The following is a 27,742-nucleotide window of genomic DNA, read 5'->3' as shown; positions in this document are numbered from 1 at the left end:
AAAAAAAAAAAAAAAAAAAAAAAAAAAAAAAAAAAAAAAAAGAAAAAGAAAAGAAAAGAAAAAAAAAAAGCCAGGTCTTAATTCTGTATTCTGATCCATCAGTGACTGTATAACTATATCATTAACAATGTTCTCTAACTGGGGAAGTCCCTACCCTAGAGTGTAAGGGATCAAAGAAAACATTCTTTTCTGTCTGGTACACTTAGTAGTCCTGCCTCCCAACAGTGGGATAAAAGGAACTTGCTAAACTGTTGCCATTTTGCAACATCTGCTATAATTCCCCTAAATCCAGATTTGCCTGACACAGAGAGGCCTGTTCTTACATCATTGCCATGTGACAGTATAACACCAGTCACATCAAGCTTGGGGATTGCAGCTTCAGGCTATGATAATATGAAGAAAACCTTTTTGCCTAGGGCAAAACACTTGTAACAAAGTATTATTCATCTGGCCAATTTAAATCTTCTCTCAAAAAGGTACCCAGAAACATATGCAGTATTCTTTTGTAAAAGGCTGGAGCAGCTCATAGGCAAATGACCTGAACCAAGAGTACAAAACCTAATGTCCTGATTAATTACTGTTAAGCAGCTCTGATACACAGAGAGGAGAATGCTGGTACTAATCCTTAACCCTGTCCTACATTCTCAAAATAGGCCAAACATTGCTGACAGTTACAAAAACAAACCTGTCCGGGGTTTTTTTTTTTTTTTAAATAGTGGTACATTATCACTTACCGCCCTCCACCTTATAAAACAAGGATGCAGTTCATATCAGTAGACAGATCAGGGAATTACCAGTCCAGGGGACTTCTTGGGACAAGGGCACAGGCTCACAGAAAGAAAATAATATGAAGGCAATAAAAATCTAACAAACACAAACTCAGACAGAAATATTGTGGGTGTTCTTATTTTCAGGGATCAGCTTGCGTAAGACTGAGCTTTTCTAAAAATTGTTCCTTGAGTTGAGTAACCTCAACAATTTTTTGCTGATTAACATGAAGCAGATAGACTGTAGTGCTTAGGATTTTATTAGGACGAGATGTTCAAATTCCCTTTACCTATAAAAATAAGGGGATACTCATAGTTCACTAAAAATATCAGACATTTTATAATTCCAAACTATTTGAATTGTGAAGCTCTATTGGCTTCAAGCACTCAAATTACAGGTACTTTTATCAATAAAGTAGACATCTGGAGTTTCTTTCACTTTTGCTGAGCAAGATATCAATGGTTAAAAGAAGAAAGCCCTATATAAGGAAAAAGGAAGTTGCATATCTTAGCAGATTTTTTCATTTTTTAAAACAATCAGAAAGTCACTAAAATACAGCTCATGTTACTACCAGTTGTGACAGTTTTATATCATAGGTTAATCACATTAAAATATACCTCTCTTGGGCTTTATGTGTGAAACCTGGCATTCTGATAGCACTAATTCAAAATGAATAATGAACCTTACCTATTTTGAAGACTGCCTTTAATTTGACATTATTTTACAGGCACACTCCCGCCTCAGTTCTAGGAAATAGTGAGAAACCGGAAGTCAATCGAGGCCAAGGTCCTGAAGGGCCAGCCTAACTATCTGTGGGGTCATTTGCCCCACGGAGCTACCAAAGGAGAGGAGACATATTTTCACCTGAAATACACTCATTATTAAGTCTGATTCCATTTTAGATTTTCAAGAATATTTCTGTGTGTAAGCACATTATTTTTAGACACAAACATTTTCACATGGCGCAGCACCCCATCCAGTGTTTAACAGACTGTGTAGGAAACGAATTTTCCACCTGTCCAGATCAAACACAATGCCGGAAGCCCAAGAAAATACAAGAAGCTGGTTCAACGTAGCAACCTGAGTTTTGACAGTCTGTGCTGTTTTTCACAGCATCATGCACTTGTTTCTCTTTGTCCAACTTCTTTTCCTCCTTTTCCCCACCCATTTTCCCTCTCTCTCCCTTCCTCAGCTGGTCCCCAAGGGATACACTTCAGTTTATCATCAATCCTCATCACCACCCGCCTCCCCGCCCCCGACTTTCTGAATTGGAGTGACTCACCTTCTCATTAGTGGGGTTGTAACTCTGGAGTCACCTTGGTTCATAACATCTTCACAATTTCGAGCAACATCTGCTCCCGGGCATGACGACTTTTGATGGCAAATGTCCCTCCCTGAAGCCTGAAGCTCTGACTCTATTCAGGGGCAGAGTAAAGAACCAAATCGCTGTTTCTCAGGTTTGGACATCCCACTTGACAGTTCTACAGAAATGAAAGAGTGGCTTTATTATCTGCAAAGATTGACACAATTTAGGGGGAACTTTCTCCTCTCTGGTCTGTGGCAGGTTTTCTTTTGCAGAAAGAAAAGTTAAAACAGAAAAGTTAAGAAGTTTGAAAATCACTGCCCTTCCTGGAATTTGAACTGAGTATTATTAAGACTGGAAATAATCAAGCATTTCCTAGTTTCCCTTTCACTAATCAGTCTCCCTAAGTCATAGGAAGTACAATGGAGAGCATATATATTTTGGATTAGAGAGACACAGGCAGGCTGAAAACCTAGCTCTCATTTATCAGCTCTATGATCCTGAGAGAATTACTTGACCTCTCTGAAACTCAGTTTCCTCAGTTATAAAATGGGGGCAAGCAAGGCCTATTTCACCCCGTCATTGGGTGGATCAAACGAGATAATGAATGTAAAGCAACCTCTTTAACCAACCACAACAATCCTGTTAGGCATTATAATCTCCATTTCACAGAACAGGGGGGAATGGGGAATGATTCAGGAAGGTTAAAGCACATGCCAAATGTCACAGTCACATTTAGGCGTTTAGTAAATGGAGTCTATTATATTCATCAACCCAAGAAACACGGATTCTCACCTATCTCAAAATAACTCGTTAGTAAGTTGGAGGGCCTTTGCTCTAGTGGGTGAAACAGCCAAGCTTCCTTTTTAAATAGCTCATCAGAGGCCTTTCCAGGGAAGCCCAAAGGGAAAGGTTCTTCTCATTTTCCAAACCCTGACTTCGTTGTACGCTTTACTGAAATGTTACCTCTTCAGTCAACCCAACAACACTTCTAGTTACCATCTCCTTTTCCCAGAGCAGGATCCAGAACTTTGAGAAATGTTAAATCATTTGTCAAAGGTCACAGGTATTACTTATGGTGGAACCAGGTTTGTAAATCTAGATCTCTATGCCCTTGAAGAACATGTTTTTCCATCCCGGCTCATGGCTGTCCCTCACCACCCATTGGCTCAGGGCACGGGACCGTCGTTAGATGTTGGATGAAGAATGGCTAAACCTTTTCAAGGGGCATCCTCTGCGGCAGGTTCTTCTATTAGCCCAACAAACCCATCACGTTTTCTAGAATGAAGCCTAAATAGAAATGAATCTTAAATAAAAAGCAGAAATCAGGGTCAAATCACCAGATCAATAAATTGAAAAGGGCAATACAGTGGAAGGCATTTCAAGGTGCAAAACAAAGGAGAGGAGAGTCAGATCAAATTCCAAATTATTTCCAGGAGGAATAGGGACCTAACAGCATAAACTTTTAATTGTGTACATGCTAAAAGGTTTAGAAAACCAGGTTAGTAATAATGGAGATGTTTCTCTCCTGCTGATTCCCACTGTTCTTCGTACCTCACTTTCCCCTCCAACCCAAACCGCACATCCTCCCTTGCTCACTAGGGATTGTGAATGAAAGACAGAAAATGAATTTAAAGAATCCACAAGGGTACTCTATATTCTTGCCTTCGCACCGACCCTCAGGTGATTAAAGAAATGTGCATATGAATCACCTGGTGATCTTGTTATAATGCAGATTCTGGTTAAATAGGTCTTGGGGTGAGGCCTCCATTCTGCTTTTCTAACCGGGAGCACAGAGTTCAGATAACGTCACTCAGATTCTTCAACTCTTCTTGAAATGTCAGTGCAGCCCTTAGAATTCAAGGTATCCTCTCGGAAGCAGAGCCGTGAACTCTAAAGTGTTACTCCCTCCCAGACCTCAGAGGACTCTCAGCTGGAAACTCTCTCGACGGTTAGAACAGAATCGGCCTAAGTAGAACAGGCACTCAAGTTAGAGCAGGCAGGTAACCGATTGTATAGACTCTCACCTTGAATCAAAAAAAGACAGGAAAAGAAAGGGCCGTAAGAGACCCTACGAACCCAAGTGATAACCTTTGAATACAGACCAGACGCTGATTGTCTTAAAGTCAAATTTCTTTCCTTTTGAACTTAGAAGGTGAACAATTGGCTGACAGTAGGGCCTATTGGATAGAAGTCAGGGAGAGGGGACGGTGAGTCAATCAGGAAAGGAACTAGACTGATCCAGTACAGAACTGGGCTTGAGCAGGGGTCAGTGGGGCCCTTCTCCTTCTTTTCGTCAGTTAGGGTAACTTTTCTGGCTCTGATAAAGTGAAAGAGAGTCAAGTGGGTGAGCTGTAAAACTGGCTAAGGCTTAAGGATATGAATTCTGCTGCAGGGGGCCAAAGGAGAGGTTGAGCCAGCTTCATGAATGCTGCTTCTACGCACGAGGGTTGAAAACTTTGGCTGCAGACAAGAGAAGGGCAGAACTCACTTTTTCTTTGTCTCTGTTTCTTGAAAACCTGCTAAATCCCAGCAGCTGGGCCATATATTGTCTTCTATCACCCAGTAGCAGATTCAGGTTGAGGCTGAGGTTGAGTTGCGAATACGATCAAGAATCCCAGGATTTAGGGCCGGGCACGATGGCTCATTCTTATAATCCCAGCTACTTGGGAGGCTAAGGCAGGAGGATCAGTTGAGCCCAGGAGTTGGAGATCAGCCTGAGCAACATGGTGAGACCCCCAGCTCTAAAAAAGAGAAAAAAAAAAGATTGGGCACCATGGCTCATACTTGTAATCCCAGCACTTAGGGAGGCCAAGGTAGGAGGACTGCTTGAGCTCAGGAGTTGGAGACCAGCCTGGGCAAGATAGTAAAACCTCATCTCTACTAACAAACAAACAAACAACAACAACAAAACATGAGTGCTGGTACATTCCTGTTTTCCCAGCTACTTGGGAGGCTGAGATGGGAGGATCACTTGAGACCAGGAGATCAAGGCTGCAGTGAGCTATGATTGTGCCATTGTACTCCAGCCTGGGCAACAGAGCAAGACCCTATCTCAAAAGAGACAGAGACAGAGAGAGAGAGAGAGAGAGAGAGAGAGAGAGAGAACCAGGATTTGGGTATCATCACTCATTCCCTGGGAGGATTGAACATTAGATTTAAACCCAACTGCCCTCTGCCCCTGCGCTTGCCACTCAGAGGCAGAAAAGGCAATGAACAAGGTCAAGACTGCTCAGATGATCTAGGATGCCCTGTTGGGCAATTTGGTGGAAGAATGCCAATGTGGGTCGGTTCCTGGTGTCTCATAGCAAGATTGTCTCTTGCATAAAATTTTTAAAAATGCTCTTGACAAGCTAAAGATATGAGGCTATGAGAAATATACTCAAGTGTTTGGTTAAGTTGTAACAATTAATCAGCCGGGCATGGTGGCTCACACTGTAATCCCAGCACTTTGGGAGGCCAAAGAGGGCAGATTACTCAGGAGATCAAGACCAGTTTGGGCAACATGGCAAAACCCAGTCTCTACAAAAAATACAAGAATTAGCTGGACTTGGTGGCACTCACCTGTGGTCCCAGCTACTTGGGAAGCTGAGGTGGGAGAATCACCCACGCCCAGGAGGCAGAGGTCTCAGTGAGCCAAGATCGTACCATTGCCCTCCAGCCTGAGTGACAGAGTGAGACCCTGTCTTAAACAAACTAACAAACAAAAGTAATTTTCAATTATTGAAAAAGGAAATTCATTTTCTACTGGTGATGAAAATATATGCTACCTCATAAGGTCAGCAGACCAGGTCCCTGTTTTCAGAAGCTGGACAGAATCAGTGGTAGAAGTAAAGCCCTGTGAGTCACTCCACTTAGGCCAGCTACCATTTCACATCGCTAACACCCCCTGGAATCTGTTAACATTCTTTTTTTCCTAAAAACTTTCTTAGTGGATGTGGAAAAAAAAGGGGGGCGGAGGGGCCTGGGGGATAAAGGCTACTGTCAAATTGATTAAGTGAACGCTCATTAGAGAAAGTAACAAGAGGTAAAATCTGCATATGCATTGCAGAAATGTGTCTGATCTTGCTTACGTTGTAAAAGACAAAAAGGGCTGAAAACCTCCCTCGCTGGAAGTACTTGAGGGAGAACTGGGGGAGGGGAAAGTTCTCTAACAGTAACTTTCCTTCATTGTAAACACAAGCCAGAGCAGCCACAGACTCCAACACTCTGGTACAAACTTTGTTTTCTGATAATTTGTAGTATGATTATTTAAAAAAAAAAGAATTAACCTGACTGTTCTTAGAATACAGTAACCACTTCCTCAATTTCTTTTAATGTAAGGTGTGTGTGTGTGTGTGTGTGCGTGTATGTGTTTTGAGATGGAGTCTCGCTCTGTTGCCCAGGCTGAAGTGCAGTGGCACAATCTTAGCTCACTGAAACCTCCACCTCCCAGATTCAAGCGATTCTCGTGCCTCAGCTTCCCAAGTAGCTGGGATTACAGGCTTGTCAGAAGTACATAAAGACTTAAACCAGTTGATTTTGTGTCACTGGAGCATAAGTTTTGTTATTGTGCAGTGTAGAACAGAATTTTTTCTTCCCCAGTTTTAAAAGAAAAACAAGGCTTCAGTTAACTATTTGTGTGTGTGTGTGTGTGTGTGTGTGTGTGTGTGTGTGTGTGTGTGGTTGTTGGAGGTGGGCGGTGGCAACCCTCCCCAAAGTCTTTTAGCTTATTGGCCCAAACAAATAAATCTAGAATGAAGATCTAGATTCCAGGTAACAATGTTGATTTTGGAGCAGATAAGGGTCCCTCTGCTTTTCATGACCCTCAGCTTGGTAGTGTCATTCCAATGCTTAAGCTAGCTACTTGGATAACCCTTTTAAGAGGATAGTAGTATTTCCAGTTGTCCTGATCTATGAGAGTGGCCTAATATTACAGCCCTATATCATTAGGATAACCCTGATGATTTTTTGTTGGTATGTATTTTTAAGGACAAACGTTTCAAAAATAATGTCAAGTCGGAAGGTCCTGTTAACGTTCACACTCATGCATTCTTGTGATTAACATTAAATGTTTTTAGTAATACCTCTAACTTGCCTCCTCCTCTCATGAAACCTAATCAAAAAATTTCTTAATGAAAGAGATGATGATGTTGACCTTAACCTCCAGAATGAAGAAACTTCAGGACTTAGTCTGAAAAGGTAAGATAGACGATGACATCAAATGTACCCCAGTTGGCAGAAACCCTTAATTTTGTAAAGTTAAAAATAAGAAAGAAACAAACTTGACATTTCTTAGGTTTAGAAGAAAGACAGCATGGGTACTTGAGGTGTGAACCAAATTGTCTTGAAGATTTGAAAATAAATGAATAATAATCATAATTTTGTGCCAGAGAATGTTCTTTGAAATATCTGCAGACTGGGGACAAAGCAGTTCTTCTCCTATATGGGGTTGTCTGAGCTGTTTTGCACCATTATGTGCTTCGGAGATCCTTGTAATTACAAATTTAAGACTTAAATCCTCAGTCCTTCTTTATATTTCTAAACTACCCCCATAGGTATATTTACTTCTTTCTTTTGTCAAGCTTAAACATTTCCAATTACCTCAGCCTCTAAAGGGAAGCGTGATGGTTAAATTCCTGCACTAGTAATGACATTTATTAATCTAGTTCTGGTGAGAAATATTGAACCTCTTGCCTTCCCAAATCATATATTTTAATTCTGAATACACCTCCAAAGAACACTGACATTGTTTAATTAAAATAAGAGTGCACATTAATAAGAAAGGATATCATTTTGTCGTTTATATGTAATTCTATTTTGTTTAAAAAAAAATGAACAGAGACTGGTAAGTTCCATAATTGCCCTCCATGGTGAAGAAATAAGTGTAGGAGAGAAGAAAAGCACAGTAAGACACATATGTTAGTAAAACACTCCTTAATACTACACAAGCTACAGAAAATGCTACTTTGCATTTGGTCCTCAACGTGGCTAACTGCAAGCCATTGAGTAAAAAGTGAACCTTTTAAACTAATTCCATAGTCAGAAGATAGAGCCACATCTTGAAGCCTCCTCATTAATATGCTCTAATGGTCAAATAAGAGATTAATAGCAAAGTCACCTGCTAAAGCAACCAGGAACCTGTTGATTAACAATAAGCCTCCCCAAAATAAGATACCAGATTGCAAAGCAAAATCAAGTCCCAGGGCAACAAGTGCTTCTGTAATTTATTCCTTCTTTATATGAGGGCATAAAGCTCCCTTTACAAACGTGTTTTCTAGGCCCTGCTGTGAGCTGTAGGTGTGAGCTTTTCAGCTGATTTATTAATTTTAGTTTCAATCAACGTGTCACCTGCAGACACAAAAATGTAGGCCTCACCACAGAAAATACAATTTAAGGGGAAAAAAAAAAGAAAAGAAAAAAATGGGGCTTTAATTCAAAAACTCTGCCAAGATCTTTTTTTTTTTTTAGATGAACACTGGAACGCCTATTCTTTGAGATCTAAAATAATTCCCAGCAACGTAATTAAAAAAATCAAAATTAAACATTTTTGTCATACTTCGAAAGTCAGTCTTAGACCCAGGGAAGAGTAACATGAGGCTGCCAAAACAGTCAGCTACTCTTGTCAGTAGGGGTACATTCTCCCCAAAGAATCGAATGAACAGCAAGTCCCCTGGGCAAAATGTGCAAAAAATTCTCAATTAGTTGTCTTTATTTAGTGAGCACTATGGGGTCCTCAACCACACTATAGAATTATGGCAAGAAAGCTGAGCTCTTCACTGGCTTATTAGCATTCTCAGAGGGTTGGAGTGCTGCTGATAGCAGGCTGTTGCCTCCAAGAGCTGTTGGTGGGACCCCTACACTCCCGGGCTTTGTCCTTTTGTCCTTCTAAGCCAGCAGGAAGTACTGCCCCATGTTCAGGGCATTCTGGGATACCTTCATTCCATTCACAGTTCGCATTACCGACAGAGGCCGAAGTCTTTGTTATTGACTATGACCATCACTGTTGCAGGTTTCAATGAAAAGCAAAAGCAATCTGTATCAGTCAATTCTAAATGAAGGTTTAGGAAGTAGCCCCCTTCCAAATGAACATCCTTGTAGGGCTGGAGTGGCCTTACATGGCCAAAGCCCCATAGGAAATCAAGATCTCGTCTTATAATCTGGCTGCTGCATTCTTTTCATCCTAAAACTACAGTGTTAGGCAAGGGAACCAAAATAGGAGTGGGCTAATGCATATTCCAGACTGACGCCTCAGTATATACATTTTTTCAGCACTCCCTTGCCCATAGAGCTCCCCCAACGCCCTCCTTCCCACACAAACCCACCTACCCCTAACTACCCTTTCCCCAGAAAAAGAAAACCAGAAAGATGAAAACAATGAAAAAGAACTGGCAGCAACTATTAGAAATGTCTTTTCTAAACAAGAGGGTATTTGCTGCTTTAGGGAAAACACTATCATTGACTAAATTAATAAGTTGTCTTATCAACTGCCATAAGCCTTGGAGTCTAATTAATTTAGTACTGATCAATAGTCCTGAATGAGGCATTGATTTCTGCCTGCTTGACAGGGCTGGAGCTGAAATCACTTTCTCTGACGCCCCCCCGCCCCCCCAACACACACACACAAACACACACACACGAAGCTTATACGTTATCATATTAAGATTTTATTTCCCTCATCCCATATGGACATGAATTTCATGAACTAACTATAAATGAGGAAATGGGATGAAAAACAACTTTGGAATTAAAAACAGGTTCGCTAGAAAGTGCAAAGAGAGCTCGAACACTCCCAGCCAAAGTTCTGCTTTGTTTGAAAATGTCCTCTGAGTGAGATAGAACATTTAAAAAGAAAAAAAAGAAACTGAAGGGCCTTGCTTAAAATACATAGTAGATGCTCTAATTGGTCATGAAACATGTAAAAATGGATTGGGTTATCCAAAGAGTAATATTCTTCTGTCTCTTGTTTTTTAAATGCTGATGATACCTTATTAAAAATATTCTGACGCAAATAAATAAAAACAGTAATGCTATATCTGGCCAAGGGCAGAAGCAGATGGGGAGCCTTTGATAAGAATGAAACCATGTGAAAGATCTACCCCAGATTTGTCTTTCACTGCTGCGACTGGTGAGCTAGGGGTGGGGGTGCAATGAGGAGGACTTCCCACTCTCCCCACCCCCACACACACCAATAAATAAATAAATAAATAAATAAATAAATAAATAAATGGGGATAATACTGGGACAGTATTGGTTGAAAATAATTTAAGCATTTGACTTTTAGTTTTATTTGGACTGACAAGATATTTATTCTATATATCCAAAAAGAACTAGGTTGAATCAATGGTTTTCCCAACATTTTCCTAGGACCCACAAACCCTGCATTTCCCCTATTCGGACCCCCTCCTGTTTTTTGCAGCTGTTCATTTCATTGTGCAAAGCCCTCTTTTGACACTCCGAAATCCTGGGTCCCCTTCCCCTTTAGACCAGGCACCGACCAATTTTTTCTCCCATTCTAACCAATGACTTTGAAATAAGAAAGGATCAGCAAAACTTTTCAAATATTTAAATGATGCCCCTCAATTTCAACAGGAAAGAAAAATAACTCAGAACTACATCCAGAAACGATTTTCATTCAATAAACATCACCCAAAAAAAGAAAAGGAAAATTAGAAAAACTGAAAATATGAAACTGCTTTTTTTTTTTTTTTTTTTTTTTGCCAGAGTCTCGCTCTGTTGCCCAGGCTGGAGTGCAGTGGTGCGATCTCAGCTCACTGCAACCTTCGCCTCCTGGGTTCAAGCAATTCTCTGCCTCAGCCTCCCGAGTAGCTGGGATTACAGGTGCCCACCACCACACCCAGCTAATTTTTGTATTTTTAGTAGAGACAGGGTTTCACCATCTTGGCCAGGCTGGTCTTGAACTCCTGACCTCGTGATCCACCCGCCTTGGCCTCCCAAAGTGCTGGGATTACAGGTGTGAGCCCCCACGCCCAGCCTGAACTGTCTTCTTTTACAGGGTTGGAGAAACCATCTAAAATAAAACAAGGAATTCATATATTTAATGCCATTTAGCTTTTTAAAGATTTTATATATATATATATATATACACACACACACACACAAACACACACGTATATATATTTGAAAGTCCTAGAAGAGTCCCACCCTTAATCTCTTTGAGGCCTCTATGAGTTTCCATAGCACTTTACAAAAGATCTTTATTGAGGAAAGGATTGGACAAACTTTCCTTATATGTGTGGCCCACACCATTAATTGCCCCATCTCCTTTAGTAAGGCCTTATTCCTATGTAAATACCCTTGCATAATGTTACAGGCTATTGTTAGGCCAGCGCCAGTCAGTCGCCACTTATATGCATTTTTACTTCAATCCGCTGCTCAGAGAATGAAAAGATGTCTGGACTTAAGCTGTTTACCAACTGGGCCGAAGCTGCAGAGCGGCAAAACTGAAGAAAGCCTCAAGCAACTGCAGGAACAAGCTTTTACAATGCGAGCAGCCATTTTCAGTTGAGTTATTAACCCACCCTGAAACTCTTCTAAGCTATGCCTTTTTTAAAGAACAAATGTGCTGAATCAAACATGAATGAGCCAGAACTATGAAGAGAGAAATCCTCTAAAGAACTATTGAACACAACATAGGTTTGTAATCATTTTGTCTCAGTTGCCTGCTACCAACATTATCAAGGGTGATAATGCTGGCTCAGTTGAGGCAATTGTCTCGTAATTAAACAATAGTGCGGTACAGTAAAAACACACATGCAAGCAACACACACTCCGAGTCACAAAACAGTGTGCAAGAGATGAGAAACCTGAGTTAATAGCTCACCACCAGGATCTTACATTAATTTGACTACTAAAACACAGTGATCTCTAACGAGAACATTGGAAAATGCCTCCATATCCAAGTCTGTCTGATTCTCTCAACCCTATGTGGCATCATCTGTACTTAAACTGAAAAAATAAAATACTTTTTACTTTATAGTTATAATGATCCCCTGGCATGGCACACCATGAACATAAAGGAGCAAAATTCTACCAAAGGGAGCTAGCTTTTTTCTCTGAAAAATGTGCTACAGGCAAAGATCATTGTATTTATTTAATGGCACCACAATCTGAGTAGTGTGGTATTAGCCTAAAGAAACTCTTGACTATTTGCATGCTTATTAGAATCCAATGAGTACTTAATAGGTGGATATATATGACAGAAAACATCTCATTGCATAGTTAGTGCTACAGGAAAGACGGGAAGACACACACACACACACACACACACACGCACACGCACACACGCGCGCGCGCTAAAGAAAGCAGTCTTGAGTTAATTAACATCACAATGCAATCAAGTACAACAGTCATAGCTGGAAAACCATTTCTATTAAAGCTGCTAGACTCAACCTTGCCTCTGCAGGTCAGCTATGGCACTGATAACCTTTCCAGCAGACAAATACATGTAACATCGCCTCATCTAATTAAAAGCTCAGGGAGGTGTAGAAAAATACCAGCACATTGAATCCAAGCAAATGAGTGCTGCCTTCGGCTGATGAAGCTACCATATGCTGCTGCTGTTTACTCTGGAAGGAAACTGAGTCACTTAACATTTCAATAGGTTAATCAATTGACAATTAAATAGAGAAATTGGTTAACTCTGAAAACAATTAACATGACACTCCATTAAGTACACTTTCTAATTGCCACAGCTGTGAGTAGAAATTAACGTGCATGTTAAAGGATCTAACTGGGGTGGCACTGTTTTTTTTTTTTTTTTTGTCTTTAGGAAAACGGAATTAGTTGAAAAGTCGGGTTTTATTTTTATAGATTAGACAGTAGGAATTCTATCATCAACTGCCGTTTTAGCAGAGGGGAGCTATGTATATTTTTTTCTTCTTTTAAGGACTCACTTCAAGTTGTTGAAATATTTAATTTGCAATAATTAATCAAAATAGCCCGAACTCCTCCCACCAAATTACAGGTTGGTGAACAAAAAGAGAAATCGCTCCCTTTGCCCATTTTGTGGACAGAATTACTTTGCAGAAACAGGTATATTTCAAGATTTCCTTTCCAATTAAACAATGCAGTGCACACATTGTAAAGACAGAATTTTCACTGAACATTTTCATGAATGGTTTCTGGTTGTTGGCTGTATCCTGAACCTTACTGTAAAATGGTAACAATAGTGTTTGCTAGTAACAATTTTAAATTAGGAGGCCAGGAGTTAGGATTTTATAGACTAATACACATGCCTGCTATAGCCAGTTGGTAAGATGAAGAATATTCATTTACAAAACAGGCGATACTTTAAGTAAATCATAAATCTTTTGATATATATTAAAAGCCAAATACATATTTTTGAATGAATGAATATCTTTAAGAACTGATTATCAAAATTATTTTATGTAATCTCTCCCCCCTCACACTTCTTACTACCTTTTTGGATAACTTTACTATCTCTGGATACTCAAAGATGAATAGGATAAATCCTACTTTGAGGGACTGATGGTCTGGCAGTGCGGAGAGTGGCATTTGAGGAGAAGAGGCTAAAGGACTTAGTGAACTGGTGTAAGAGAGGAACACCAAGAAGACTGAAAGTTTTCTAGTTTGGACCCCTGGTTTGGCGGGGAGGTTATTAATCAAAATAAAGAAGGAACACAGGTTAGGAGTGGGGTGGGAATAACAGATAGTAAATTTAATTTAGGACATCCTGAATTAGAAGTGTCATAGGATATCCAGGTGCAGATGTCAACTAGGCAATTGAACATATATACATATACACACATGTATTTATGTAATATATTTACACATACGTATATATTTATGTTATACGCACACTATATATATAGAGAGAGAAATCTGTGGGAGTTGTGAGACTATTAGCAGCCACCTGCTAAGAATCTGGACACCTGGTTTGGTAGTGAAGTCATTAATCAAAATAAATGAGCAGGTGGCGCTAATTATATGGAAGTAGATGAGATTGTCTACGCAGAACACGCACAATATATAGAATAAGAGAAGAGGGCTGAGAACAAGATCTTAGGTAACACCAGTACGAACAGGATAGACAGAGGAAGAACCAGCAAAGGAATCTGAGAAGAAAGAGGAAAAGGAGGAGAATGAAAAGAGAGTTGTCATGGAAGTCAAAGGAGAAGAGAATGACTACTACCCATGGTTAGGTAGGAGATCAGCAGGATGTGTTTTCCAAGCACTGGTCATAAGACCCTGCTCAAGAAAATGGAGCTGATCGGCCGGGCGCGGTGGCTCAAGCCTGTAATCCCAGCACTTTGGGAGGCCGAGGCGGGCGGATCACGAGGTCAGGAGATCAAGACCATCCTGGCTAACACAGTGAAACCCCGTCTCTACTAAAAAAATACAAAAAACTAGCCGGGCGAGGTGGCGGGCGCCTGTAGTCCCAGCTACTCGGGAGGCTGAGGCAGGAGAATGGCGTAAACCCGGGAGGCGGAGTTTGCAGTGAGCTGAGATCTGGCCACTGCACTCCAGCCTGGGTGACAGAGCGAGACTCCTTCTCAAAAAAAAAAAAAAAAAAAAAAAAAGAAAATGGAGCTGATCAAAACAACTAACAGCAAAGGAACTGGTCAAAATCAGCTAAATCCAAGATGGCAATGAAAGAGACCTCTGGTTGCCCTCATTGCTAGCTGTACGCTAATTATAATGTATTTGCATGCTAAAAAACACTCCCACCAGCGCCATGACAGTTTACAAATGCCATGGCAACTCCTGGAAGTTACCTCATATGGCTTAAAAAAGGAGGCACTCTCGGTTCCAGGAACTCCCAGAAAGTTCACAAATAGCCCACTCTTTGTTTAACATATAGTCAAGGAATAGCCATTATATAGCTAGCCGGCAATCTATGAGGGCTGCTGCTTCTGCTGCCGCTACTACTGCTACTGCTACTGCTACTACTATGTCTGTAGAGCAGCCATTTTTCTGTACCCTGTTTCTCTAATGAACTTGTTTTTGCTTTGCTTTGTTTGCTCGTTTGTGAAGTCTCTCCTGTGCAAAGCTAATTCTGAAGTCGGGCTGCATTAAAGGGGTCTAATAAGAAGCTGGCAACTTATAATGTGGCAATTTGGAACCACTGGTGTCTTGGTGATGGTTGTTTGGTTGGCATGGTGAAGGCTTGAGTCAGAACATCATCCCCACGGGTGAAGAGTTAATGGATGATGAGGAAGGAGAGATGTTGGATCACTTTGAGAAGCTTGATTATGAAGGAGAGGGACAGAGCAGTGGCTTAAGGACTGCAGGATATGAGGACAGTTTTGTTTATGTCTGAGTTTGGAAATAATTGAAGATAGGGCTATATTCAGATGACCCAGAATGGGAAGATGGAGGTTCTGACTGTTGACTGCTGGTGCGTGTGTGTGTATGTACTAATTTTTCCACACCCGGCTAATTTGTACGCCCGGCTCATTTTTGTACTTTTAGTAGAGATGTAGTTTCACCATGTTGGTCAGGCTGGTCTTGAACTCCCGACCTTGTGATCTGCACCCCTTTGGCCTCCCAAAGTGCTGCGATTACAGGCATGAGCCATCATGCCCAATCTCCCTCACTCTTAAAACTCTGGCATGATACCATCCAATAAAGACTTAGGTCATAACTTTTGCCTTGGGATCATCTTTTAAGGCCACCAGTGTACCAAAAATGTAATGAAGATGGTAATAGCAGTATCGTCATCAAGATTTCAGTCCACCCTTTCCAGTGAGAATAGGGAATAGGAAGAGAAGCAAAGGAGTATAGTGAGGGCGCTGCTAGCCCACATAAACTATTGTGCAAATTTAAAAAGCTGACTTCTCTGGATCTAGGCAACTCATAGGCATGGCTTATTGCATAGAATTTGGACTGGATTTGAGCTCTCAGGTATCCCCTCAGCTGCATATCCTTATGCAATAAACATCCTATACAAACATAGTCTTGAGCATAGTAGAAGCATTATGCAACTTACGAAGGAGGAAATTCAGAAAGCTCAGTTTTGTAAAGCACTTCTAGTAGCACATGTTGATGTGGTTATATCCAGTTCTAAGCAAGAGATGAATTTTACACTTATTGTCTACAGTCTCTGTTTATATGACAGTTTATCTTTTTTAGGAAACAGCTTAAATGGGTCTTTTCCTTAGTAGGCTGGTAGAAGACAGATGAGTTGAGCTGGGTTATAACTAGTCAATTCAATCCACGTTGAAGCTGTTGTTTAAAATGTTCCAGGCATTATACTACATGGGGAGCAACAATAAGGAATCAGCACAAGTTTGCATACATTTTTAGCATCACTGAATAACGCAGAATAAAGAGCAGAGAAAATGGATGATTGTACTTATTCAGGACTGAGAATGCCTTTCCGTTTTTTCATTAGCTACTCACATTTTTACCTTCCACTCAAACCTGGTTCAGGTGCTACATCACTCAGGGCTTCAATCTTCTCTTAATACTCAACCCCACATCCCCAAGGAGGCAGTTAGATTTCCTGCTTCACCATTTTCCATACATCAAAATCCCAAAAAAATGGAAGTACAACAGCTATTCTCTTCCATTTATCTGCTGAATACAAACCTCCCTTTCAAAACATTGGAACACTCATAGCCCTCAAGATGGCAGGTGGAACTTTGGATACTTGGTGGAATGTGGAAAGATGGGGCATGGGAGAGGGAAAAGCCAGCACCTGTACTTAGGTGCGGCCGAAAAGAAAAGCTTGCAGACCCCTTCACTACACATTCTATAACAGAAAGACATTCTCAGGCTCCCTTAGTTCAGCAAACATTTCTTTGTTGCTTACCATATGCCAGACCATGTGTTACCACAAAGGTGAATAAAAGTTTCTGCCCTTCATGAACTTATGATCTAGTGGGAAAGATGAAAACATGAACAGATAATTTCAATATAATAAAATGACTGCTGTGAGAAATGCATGAAGAGTGTGCAAAGGGCATTGGTGGCTCGTCCTGCCTTCGGGGTGATGGAAGGCTTCCCAGAAAAGACCCAGGAGCTGGCTTGAGTCTGTCACTCAGGGACTACTTATCACCTGGCTCTCTGTTAGCCTTATCCCTTTTCTGTCTCCACCTAACCCTCCTTGATTCCCTCTGCAATGATTCACACTCCACTTTCCCTAATTTTCAAACAATTTATGTTTGCACAAGCTAGACTTTCAATCTGGAATCTCTTCTCCCACTTTCCAATTCTGGAAAACTTCTATTTATCCCTTACTAGTCACCTCCAAAGTAATTTCTGTGACGCTTTCCCTGAAACTCCTAGGCAAAATTGTCTCCTTCCTTCTTCCTGTTCCTAACCTACCATTATACTTCGAAGCCCAAACTGAGCTCTCCAGACTACCATTGTACGCCTGTGTTTACCACCGTGTGTTTCTAAGATAATATTCACCACATTTTTTTCTGCATATGTTTGTTTTTCCGCAGTAGACTGTGAGCTTTTAGGGCAGAATAGGGCAGAAGTCATTCATCTTTGTTTCCCGAGCGACTAGCGTTGCAAAGGGTCCTTAGCTCTGTAACTTGCTATGTGAGGGATGAATGATTATATATAATATACTATGGAAACATTGATGATGGAGTCACTCACTGTGCTGTCTGTGCTGAACAAAACATTTGAAACATCGTGTTAACATAGTAAATAGGCATAGGTAACATGTGAGGGAGGCTGAAGCAGACCTCTTTGACTGTGGTATTCAGGCTTCCTTGCTGGCTTTCTGGCTTTCTTTGCTTGGGAGGTTTCTCTCTGAGGACAATTTATCTTTTTTTTTTTTTTTTTTTNCATAGTAACAATAGAATATGTGTTTATAACATACGGAAAAGTGAAATGTATGGCAAACGAGGCACAAGAAATGGGAAGGAAGAATTGGAAATATATTTTTATAAAACCCTTACAATAACTGTGGAATTGCATAACGTTATTTGAAGGCATACTCAGATTGTTTTTTTTTTTTTTTTTTTTTTTTTTTTTGGGGGGTTTTTCTCTTGGGAAATTTTTTTTTTTTTTTTTTTTTTTTTTTTTTTTTTTTGAGATGGAGTTTCGCTCTTGTTGCTCAGACTGGAGTGCAATGGCACGATCTTGGCTCACCACAATCTCTACCTCCCGGGTTCGAGTGATTCTCCTCCTCAGCCTCCCGAGTAGCTGGGATTACAGGCATGAGCCACCACACCCGGCTAATTGTTTGCATTTTTAGTAGAGACAGGGTTTCTTCATGGTGGTCAGGCTGGTCTTGAACTCCCTACCTCAGGTGATCCACCCGTCTTGGCCTCCCAAATTGCTGGAATTACAGGCGTGAGCCACCGCACCTGGCCTGATGACAATCTATCTATAGGAGGCATCGGCAAGAGATCAGAGTCAGAGGAAGGATGAGGGTATTTATTCTCCTGGTCCACTGGTAGGCAGCGGCTGCATGAGGCCACATCCTAAGGCTATAGCCTCTGTTGGTGAACTTTTCTCCACCACAGCTCTTTCCAGGTTCCCCTAACCACTCCCTGTGACCCTCCAGGTCTCAGGTGGTTGTGTCCCTTCACTGATGCCAGCCCAGTGGTGCCATACTGTTCCTTGTTAGTTTCCCTTAATTCTTCGTTAACAACCTTTGTAAATATCTTCTTCATTAACATGCATACAGATCTATTTTTAATTGGTTGTGGAGAATCACAGTGATAGAATCAAATCATAGTTTTGATTTGCTCACTTAACATGACATCACAAACATTGCTCAAGGTTTCCACAAAGGCTGCACAATGACCATTTCATGGTAACACAATATTCCACCTTATTATATACAATAGTTTCCTAATATATTTTTCCTTTCCTTTCCTTCCCCTTTACTTACTTTTTCTTTTCCCTTTCTTTCTTTGTTTACCATTACAGATAGACAAAATAAACATTCTCATTCTCGAGGTGCAGATTTTAATGCATCTATCTTCTTTTTGTTGTTGTTTTAATCCTAAAGCGTTTGTCTTTCAGCCACATTTCTACCTTTTCTTCTGAATTTTTCTATAGGCAAATAGTTAAACTCATTCTACTTGAAATGTATTTACACTCACCTGTCAACAGACATTTGTTTAAACTACACTTTCCACTTGAAATACTGTCTTGTCCCAGTCTTTCAAATGCAAACTTTCCTGGCTATCCAAATTAGATATGTTATTCTGTCTTTTGAGTTTTCTTTTGAACTGCCCTATTCAAATAATTTATTTGGTAATTAGTGACTTTTATTGTTATTTTGAAATGTAAATTAAGTCTTTTAGGTTATTTAACTTTAAACATATTATTATATTTTCCCTTCCAACTAGACTATTAATTTCTTGACAATAGGAACTATTTTCTTATGTCACTTTATGTCTCTTATAGAGACTTTCGTGTAGTAATTGTTTCATAAACATGTGTTAATTTGAAAAATGTTGGAATACCATATAGAAAAGATTGACTTTCCAAAGGCTACATAGGTTTAAGTGTGTTTACACTGAGTTCTCTGTTCATTTCTATGACTACAACCCATGGCTTCATTATATGATGCTTGGATTTCCAATGTTGTGTGAGAGTGTTATTGTTCTTATGTGACATTAGGAGGAGAGATATCTTAGAAGTGTTTACGTCTCTCTAAGTCAAAGTGGAGCCCGTGCATGAGAAAGAAACACCTCCACAATGTAGATTTAAAAGGAAGAGCAGTGGTGGGGAAAGTCAGCTTCTGATTACTAATAATAGAGATTCTAAGTTCTTCTATAACATTTGCCCTGCTTTTTCATTATAGCATGCTATCACCTCCAGATACGTTTCACATTTATTTTGTTATTTGCAATAATGATAAAACCTTCCTTACCACAACTAAGATATATGCTACATCAGAGTAAGGGCTTTTTCTGTCTTGTATTCTGTATTGTATTCTCAGTCCTAGAACAGGCATAGAGTAGGCACTCGATAAATATTTGTTCAGTAAACTAATGAATAAATGAACATCTATTTGCACAGTCATGCATTGCTCAGCACCAGGGATATGTTCTGCAAAATGCATTGTTAGGCAATTTTGTTATTGTGCGAACATCATAAAGTATACATACGCAAACCTAGATGGTGTAGCCTACTGCACACCTTCCTTACTGCAACTAAGATATATGCTACATGAGAGTAAGGCCTACACCTAGGCTCTATGGTATAGCCCATTGCTCCTAGGCTCCAAACCTATACAGCATCATACTGTGCTGAATAATGTAGGCAATTATATCATAATGGTAAGTATTTATGTATCTAAACATAGAAAAAGCATAATGAAAATACAGTATAAAAGATTTTAAATGATACACACCTGCATAGGCCACTTACCATGAATGGAGCTTGCAGGACTAGAAGTTTCCCTGGCTGAGACAGTGAGTGAGTGACGAGTGAATGTGAAGGCCGAGAACATGGCCGTACACTACTCTAGATTTTATAAACACTGTACACTTAGGCTACACTAAAATTTATTTAAAAATTTTTCTTGGCTGGGCGTGGTGGCTCAAGCCTGTAATTCCCAGCACTTTGGGAGCGAGGACAGGTGGATCACGAGGTCAGGAGATGGAGGACCATCCTGGCAACACGGTGAAACCCATCTCTTTACTAAAAATACAAAAAAAAAAAAAAAAAAAAAAACTTAGCCTGGCGAGGTGGTGGGCGCCTGTAGTCCCAGGCTACTCGGGAGGCTGAGGCAGGAGGAGAATGCGTAAAACCCGGAGCGGAGCTTACAGTGAGCTGGAGATCGGCCACTGCACTCCACCCTGGGCGACGGAGCGAGACTCTGTCCAAAAAAAAAAAAAAAAAAAAATTTCTTTTGATAATAAATTGACCTAGCTTTCTGTAACTTTTTCAACTTTTTGTTTTGTTTTGTTTGTTTTTGAGACGTAGTCTCGGCTGTGGCGCCCAGGCTGGAGTGCAGTGGCGCGATCTCGCTACACTGCAGCTCCGCCTCCCGGGTTTACGCCATTCTGCCGCCTCAGCCTCCGAGTAAGCTGGGACTTACAGGGCGCCCGCCACCACGCCCGGTAGTTTTTTGTATTTTAGTTAGGGACGGGGTTTCACCATGTTAGCCAGGATGGTCTCGATTTCCTGACCTCGTTGGTTCCCACCCGCCTCAGCCTCCCAAAAGCGCTGGTTACAGGCTGAGCCACCGTGCTGGGCCTAACTTTTTCACTTTTTAAACTTAAATGTTAACTTTTTGACTCTTGTACTAACACTTAAAACACAAACATTGTAGGGCATCACGTTGTACAAAATATTTCTTGGTATCCTTATTCTATAAGGTTTTTCTATGTTTAAAGTTTAGTTTTTTTTTTCTTTATAAACGCATTTTTGTTAAAAACTAAGACCACCATGGCCAGGCACGTGGGCTCAAGCCTGTTAATCCAAGGCACTTTTGGGAGGCCGAGACAGGGCAGATCACAAGTGTCAGGATAAATGAGACCATCCGGCTAACACGGTGAAAACCCTGTCTCTACTAAAAAATACAAAAAACTGCCGGGCGAGGTGGCGGGCGCCCTGTAGTCACAGCTACTCGGGAGCTGGAGGAGGAGAATGGATGAACCCAGGAGGCGGAGCTTGGCAGTGAGCTGAGATCCGGCCACAGCATGTTGCTGTGGGGACAGATGCAAGACTCCTGTTCAAAAAAAAAAAAAAAAAAAAAAAAAAAAACACTAAGACACAAACACACACTTAAGCCTAGGCCAACATAAGGTCAGGATCATCAATATCACTGTCTTCCACCTCCATATCCTGTCCCACTGGAAAGTCTTCAGGGACAATAACACGCATGGAGCTGTCATCTCCTATGATAACAATGCCTTCTTCTGGAATCCCTCCTGAAGGACCTGCCTGAGGCTGTCTTATAGTTGAATTTTCTTTTTTTAAGTAGAAGGATTACACTCTAAAATAACAATAAAAATAATAGTACATAGTATTTATGTAGTAAATACGTAATCTGGTATCATGGTCATTTATTATCATTATCAAATATTATGCACATACATAATTGTACATGCTGTACTTTTACACAACTAGTAGTGCAGCAGGTTTGTTTACACCAGCATCTCCACAAATATGTAAGTAGTGTGTTGCACTATGACATTATGACCACCAAGACATCGCTGAGTGATTGGAATTTTTCAGCTCCATCATAATCTTATGGAACTATACTGTGGTCTGTCATTGACCAAAACGTTGTTACGTGATGTATGACTCTGTATTTTGCAATTTTCCAGATAGTGCTAGAAATGCTTTGTTTTCCTTATCTCATTTGAGCTTCAGTACATCCTACTCAATAGGTACTATACCTTTTTAGTAAGGAGACTGAGTCTTAGAGAAATTAAAGGACCTCCAAGGTCACGTATCTAGTAACTGGGGAAGGAAAGTAAGAATTAAATCCAAGCAGTCTGACTTTGAGCCCACAGCCTTAGCCACGGTATTAAATTTGTCAGTACAATATTGTGAAATAACAACAATTTGGCTGGGCATGGTGGCTCATGCCTATAATCCCAGCACTTTGGGTTGCTGAAGTGGACAGGTCACCCTGAGGTCAGGAGTTCGAGACCACCCTGGGCAACATGGCAAAACCACCTCTCTACTAAAACTATGAAACTTAGCTGGGCATGGTGGGGGGCGCCTGTAATTCCAGCTACTCTGGAGGCTGAGGAAGGAGAATTGTTTGAACCCAGGAGGTGGAGGTTGCAGTGAGCTGAGGTGGTGCCATTGCACTCCAACCTGGGTGACAAGAGCAAAACTCCGTCTCAAAAAAAAAAAAAGAAAAGAAAAGAAAAGAGAAAAGGAAAGAAAAGAAATAACAGCAATTAGCATTTGCTATGTGCTTCTAAAATGTATAAACTATTTTCACATCTGTTTTCTCTTTTAATAACATTCAGTGACCTAAGCTAATGTTATCGTTTTCCCTACTTTACAGATGGGAAAACTGAGAGATGAAGTTATTTGTCAAAAGTCACAGTGCCATTAAGTGGCAGACTTGGGAATTAAACTCAAATCTTCTCAGTCCAACCTCCATCTTTCCCCTACCCCCAGCTCCTGGCATCTACCATGCAACAGTTTAAATATGGCCAGAGACCCACATTTATGGTTTTAGACATATGAAAAGAAATTCTATTTCAGAAGTCTCTAATAAAACAACTGCGTTTGGTAGTTACTAATAAAGAATTCCGTTTTAATATTCACTAATTGTATTTTAGTAGTTACTAAGTCATTACTAATAAAAAATTACACCAGCTCTATTTTTAAAATTAATTTATTTATTTTTGAGACAGGGTCTCATTCTGTCATCCAGGTTGGAGTGCAGTGACATGATCACGGATCACCGCAACCTTGACCTGTCAGTCTCAAGTCATCCTACCACCTCAGTCTCCCCAGTTTCTAGGACCACAGGCACACACCACCACACCTGGCTAATTTTTAAAATTTCTTTTTGTAGAAATAGGGTCTCACTGTCTTGCCCAGGTTGGTCTTGAACTCCTGGCCTCAAAGGATCTGCCTACTTCAGTCTCCCAAGGTGCTGGGATTACATGTGTGACCAATCATGCCTGGCCCATGAGTTCAAAATTTGGGGGGACAGTCCCCAAGCATCTTTGACTTTGGAAGGATATGACAGTAACAAAATTTTCACTGGTAACTTTCACAAACACTGCACAATCATTTATTCAGGAGGCGTTTGTTTTGTATGTTGAAAGACATTCACTTGCCATTGGTACAATAACTTATCTCCTTCTCTCCTCTTAGATACTTAGTCCTACAACAGGTGATGGCAGAGGTCTCCAAAGTGTTTTTTCTTTTGACAAATTAAAATATATTATAAACATGATTCTGACAATTAAGATTCATGGCATGACTGTAAAGAAAACAGTCTGGGTGAAGTGGCTCACATCTGTAATGTCAGCACTTTGGGAGGCTGAGGTGTGCTGCTTGCTTTAGCGCAGGAGTTCAACACCAGCCTGGGCAACATGGTGAGACCCCATCTCTACAAAGAATACAAAAATTACCCAGATGTAGCAGTGTTTTCCTGCAGTCCTGGCTACTCGGGAGGCTGAGGTGGGAGGATCTCTTGAGACTGGGGAGATCTAGACTGCAGTGAGCCGAGATCACACCACCGCACTCCAGCCTGGGCAACACAGCAAGATGCTATCTCCGAAAAAAAAAAAAGGGGGGGGGGGGGGGGGAAGAAAAGAAAAAAGAAAACAGTGGAGTAGCAGTAAAAGTTACAGAGGCTGAACAGATCTAGAGGCTACACAGGAACGGCAGGAGATACAATCTAGAGCAGTGGTTCCCAACCTTTTTGGCACCAGGGACTGGTTTGGTAGAAGACAATTTTCCATGTATGGGGTGGGTTGGGAGCAAGGGTTTCAGGATGAAACTGTTCCACCCCTCAGATCATCAGGCTTTAGATTCTTTTTTTTTTTTTTTTGAGACGGAGTCTCACTCTGTCACCCAAACTGGAGTGCAGTGGCCGCATCACAGCTCACTGCAAGCTCCGCCTTTTGGGTTCACGCCATTCTCCTGCCTCAGGCTCCCAAGTAGCTGGGACTATAGGCGCCCACCACCTCGCCTGGCTAGTTTTTTGTATTTTTTTTTTTTTTAGTAGAGATGGGGTTTCACCGTGTTAGCCAGGATGGTCTCTATCTCCTGACCTTGTGATCCGCCCGTCTCGGCCTCCCAAAGTGCTGGGATTACAGGCTTGAGCCACCGCGCCCGGCCTAGATTCTTATAAGGAGTACAGAACCTAGATCCCTGGCATGCGCAGTTTACAATAGGGTTCACACTCCTGCGAGAATCTAATGCCACTGATCTGACAGGAGGTGGAGCTAAGGCCATAAGGCTCACTCACCTGCCACTCACCTTCCACTCACCTCCTGGTGCGGCCCAGTTCCTAACAGGCCATGGTCCGTGGCCTGGGAGTTGGGGACTCCTGATCTAGAGGCTGCACTGAGGAATGGCAGGAGATAGGATGGAGAGAAATCTGAATCAATGTGCTGGAGAATGGCTGATGGTAGTGACAACAGGAGAAGGGGTGTCAATCAAGGCGGGCACAGACTTTACTAGTAGGAGTTGTGGGATAAAGGTGAGAAGGGTTTGATGAGGAGTAAGTAGATTAAAGAATATGTCAACCTTCTCTTCAGGGTAAGGGATGAAGAGGTATTCTCCACTTGTGGAAAGTGAGAAGGGAAGATTGTCACTTTACGTCAGGGTAAGATGGTAGAGTAACTGTTCATAATATGAAGAATAATTAGCCTTATAATAGGAGATCCAAAACATAGCTAAAAATGACTTGGGAATCTTTAGGGATCAGAAACTGAATTTGATTTAATATGGAAATATTATCATTAATAGGTGTTATACTTTGACATAATAAAGAAGTATTCCTATTGTCTATTGAAAAGTTTTACTTTTCATAAAGCTTTTAAAGTTTATAAGCATGTTACTGGCCAATTTGATGTTCAGATTAATCCAAGACTCACCTTAGCACATGCTGATCTGCTGCCTGCTTCTTCAACATACACAGATTTCTCTTTTTTAGAACATGTGTGGCATTTACTTTCCATACTACTCACTTGGAATTTGTCGTAATTAGCTTCTTAATGATAGTTTCAGTTTTTACACATACACACCTGTAATCTTGCCAGCTAGGTGTGTATGTTTATTCGAAGTAACCTGTGTTCGGGAGTACCTGCCACAGGCTTTTTCCTAGAGCTGCAATGCTTAGTTTGGGGCTGGCATATTTGCTTACTCAGCTACTAATTGCCGAGTGATTATTTAGGCTTTGGGCTGTTTTCTTCTTCACAGCCAGCAAAAGTTGTGGTGAAAACTACACAGTACAATTTATGGAAATCCGTGAGTTGTAATTCATTCACAATTTTACTTCTTGATGAAAGGCAATGAGTATCTCTTTAAGTGAGAAATTTGATAAAAACTGGATTTGAAGGAAGCATCACCTCCCCCAAAGGGTAGGCTTCCTTTCTGAGATCTCCTAGCTGCCAAGGTTGCTAAGGCAAACCTTTGCATATACAAATTTGGGTCAATGTGTTGACAGGATGTCAGATTTGTGTAGCTAAGGGAGCTTCAGCATGAATATTGAGCTGTATGCCACTCCATTGATGCCCAAATGAACCTGTAGGTGCCTATTTGTGCCTAAAGCTATTGGGGTGGAAAATAGAAGCCCTTCTTGTGAAAACCTAACCAAGGTCCACAACTCAGCCTTGACCAGCAGCAACTAGTTTTCAGCAACAACTGAAAAGTAAATTCAAAGAGATCTGAATGATGGAGCACTGATTTATTTTCATCATACAGCCTGTAATTTCATGTTGCGGTATTTTTCCTCATAGACTTACCTGTGCGTATATTAGAAGTCTTCCTGGTGCCAGGAATCAACAGAGTTGAGTAACGAAGAACTAATTTAATCAGCTAATTTGGAGAAACTAAGTCTTACAATTATTATTTAGTTCATCAAAACATGTAAATCTCAATGACAACAATGAAATACGTGACAACTTTTTTTTTTTTTTTTTTTTTTTTTATCCAAGAACAGCTAAATTGACAATTGTATTTAGGGCTATGAAAATTTACTGAGATTGAACACAGTAAACACTCAGATGACTTTTATATATTTAAGAAATAGCAAGTGTGAATTAAATAGTAATTCCACCATAAGACACTCTGTTTTAAACTCTTCTTAATGATTCCTGTTACGTAACATTTTGCGTTACGCTAGGATTTCACAACTTAGTGGTTTCTACAGCTATGTATAGTACAATGACTAATTGAGTGTATATGATCATGTCCACATGATTTGAGTCATCTTGAGTGATCTTCATTCATCAATAGATTTGTTGTACACAAATCTAGTTTTACTTACTATTGTTTTTTAATACGTCTATTCATAAGAATTGGCAATCCTATTAGACAAAGCCACTAGCTAGAGGCCTGGGCATGGTGCTCACGCCCTGTAAATCCCACCGCCACCTTTGCGGAGCTGGGCGGATCCACCGAGGGTCCACGGAGCTTGACGGACAATCTGCTAACATGGATAAGACCGTCCCGCTGCGTCTGTAACTAAAATACAAGAAAATTACTGCGGCAAGGTGGCAGGCTCAGCTGTAGTCGCCAGCTCACTTGGGAGGCTGCAGGCGCCGGCAGGAGACCATGCTCCGTGCACCCGGGCGCGTCTGAGCTCTGCAGTGAGCCCCGAGATCTCACCACTCTCGCACCTCCCAGCCTGGGACGACACGAGTGAGACTCCGTCTCACAAAATAAAGAATAAAAAAAAATACAATAAACCAAACACCTTAGCTAGAGTATTTGAATTATATCCATCCCCTCCTAATCATCTGAAGGTATATACATTTATTTTCTTGCTCCACGTAGACACCTAGGGCATTTGAAACCTGGCCAGATCATTTTTTCACACACTTCCTTTGTCTTATACTCACACAAAATTATTTTCTGTAAAATTCATAACAATGAAACCAATAAATACTATGTCTAAAAAAGAACTGTAAACCATGATACCTGTTCTTTGCCTGAACTTTAAATTTATAATTGTTCAGGGTACAAGGAAAAATAAAGAATTCTAAATAAAATTAAACGAAAGGGATTATAGCTACAAAAATGTGAAAAATGAATTAATAGTCTTACAGTTATAAGTAACTGCATTTTTTTGAGAAA

General features: G+C 40.7%; 1 long non-coding RNA gene across 1 annotated transcript in view; it reads left to right on the top strand.

The window, feature by feature from the left end:
- The window catches only part of LOC108529715 (uncharacterized), a 115,467-nt gene extending 88,912 nt beyond the window's left edge, over window positions 1-26,555 (top strand). Inside the window, exons 2-3 of the long non-coding RNA XR_001885649.1 lie at window positions 25,201-25,268; window positions 26,404-26,555. This is a non-coding gene — a long non-coding RNA (uncharacterized LOC108529715). The remainder of the gene's footprint in view (window positions 1-25,200; window positions 25,269-26,403) is intronic.
- The last annotated feature ends 1,187 nt before the right edge of the window (window positions 26,556-27,742 follow it).

Source organism: Rhinopithecus bieti, unplaced genomic scaffold (genome assembly GCF_001698545.2).
Source record: "Rhinopithecus bieti isolate Rb0 unplaced genomic scaffold, ASM169854v2 scaffold_6717, whole genome shotgun sequence".
NCBI classification, from domain to species: domain Eukaryota; kingdom Metazoa; phylum Chordata; class Mammalia; order Primates; family Cercopithecidae; genus Rhinopithecus; species Rhinopithecus bieti.
The sequence above is the reverse complement of the archived record's forward strand: the minus strand, read 5'-3'. Positions and strand labels throughout refer to the sequence as shown.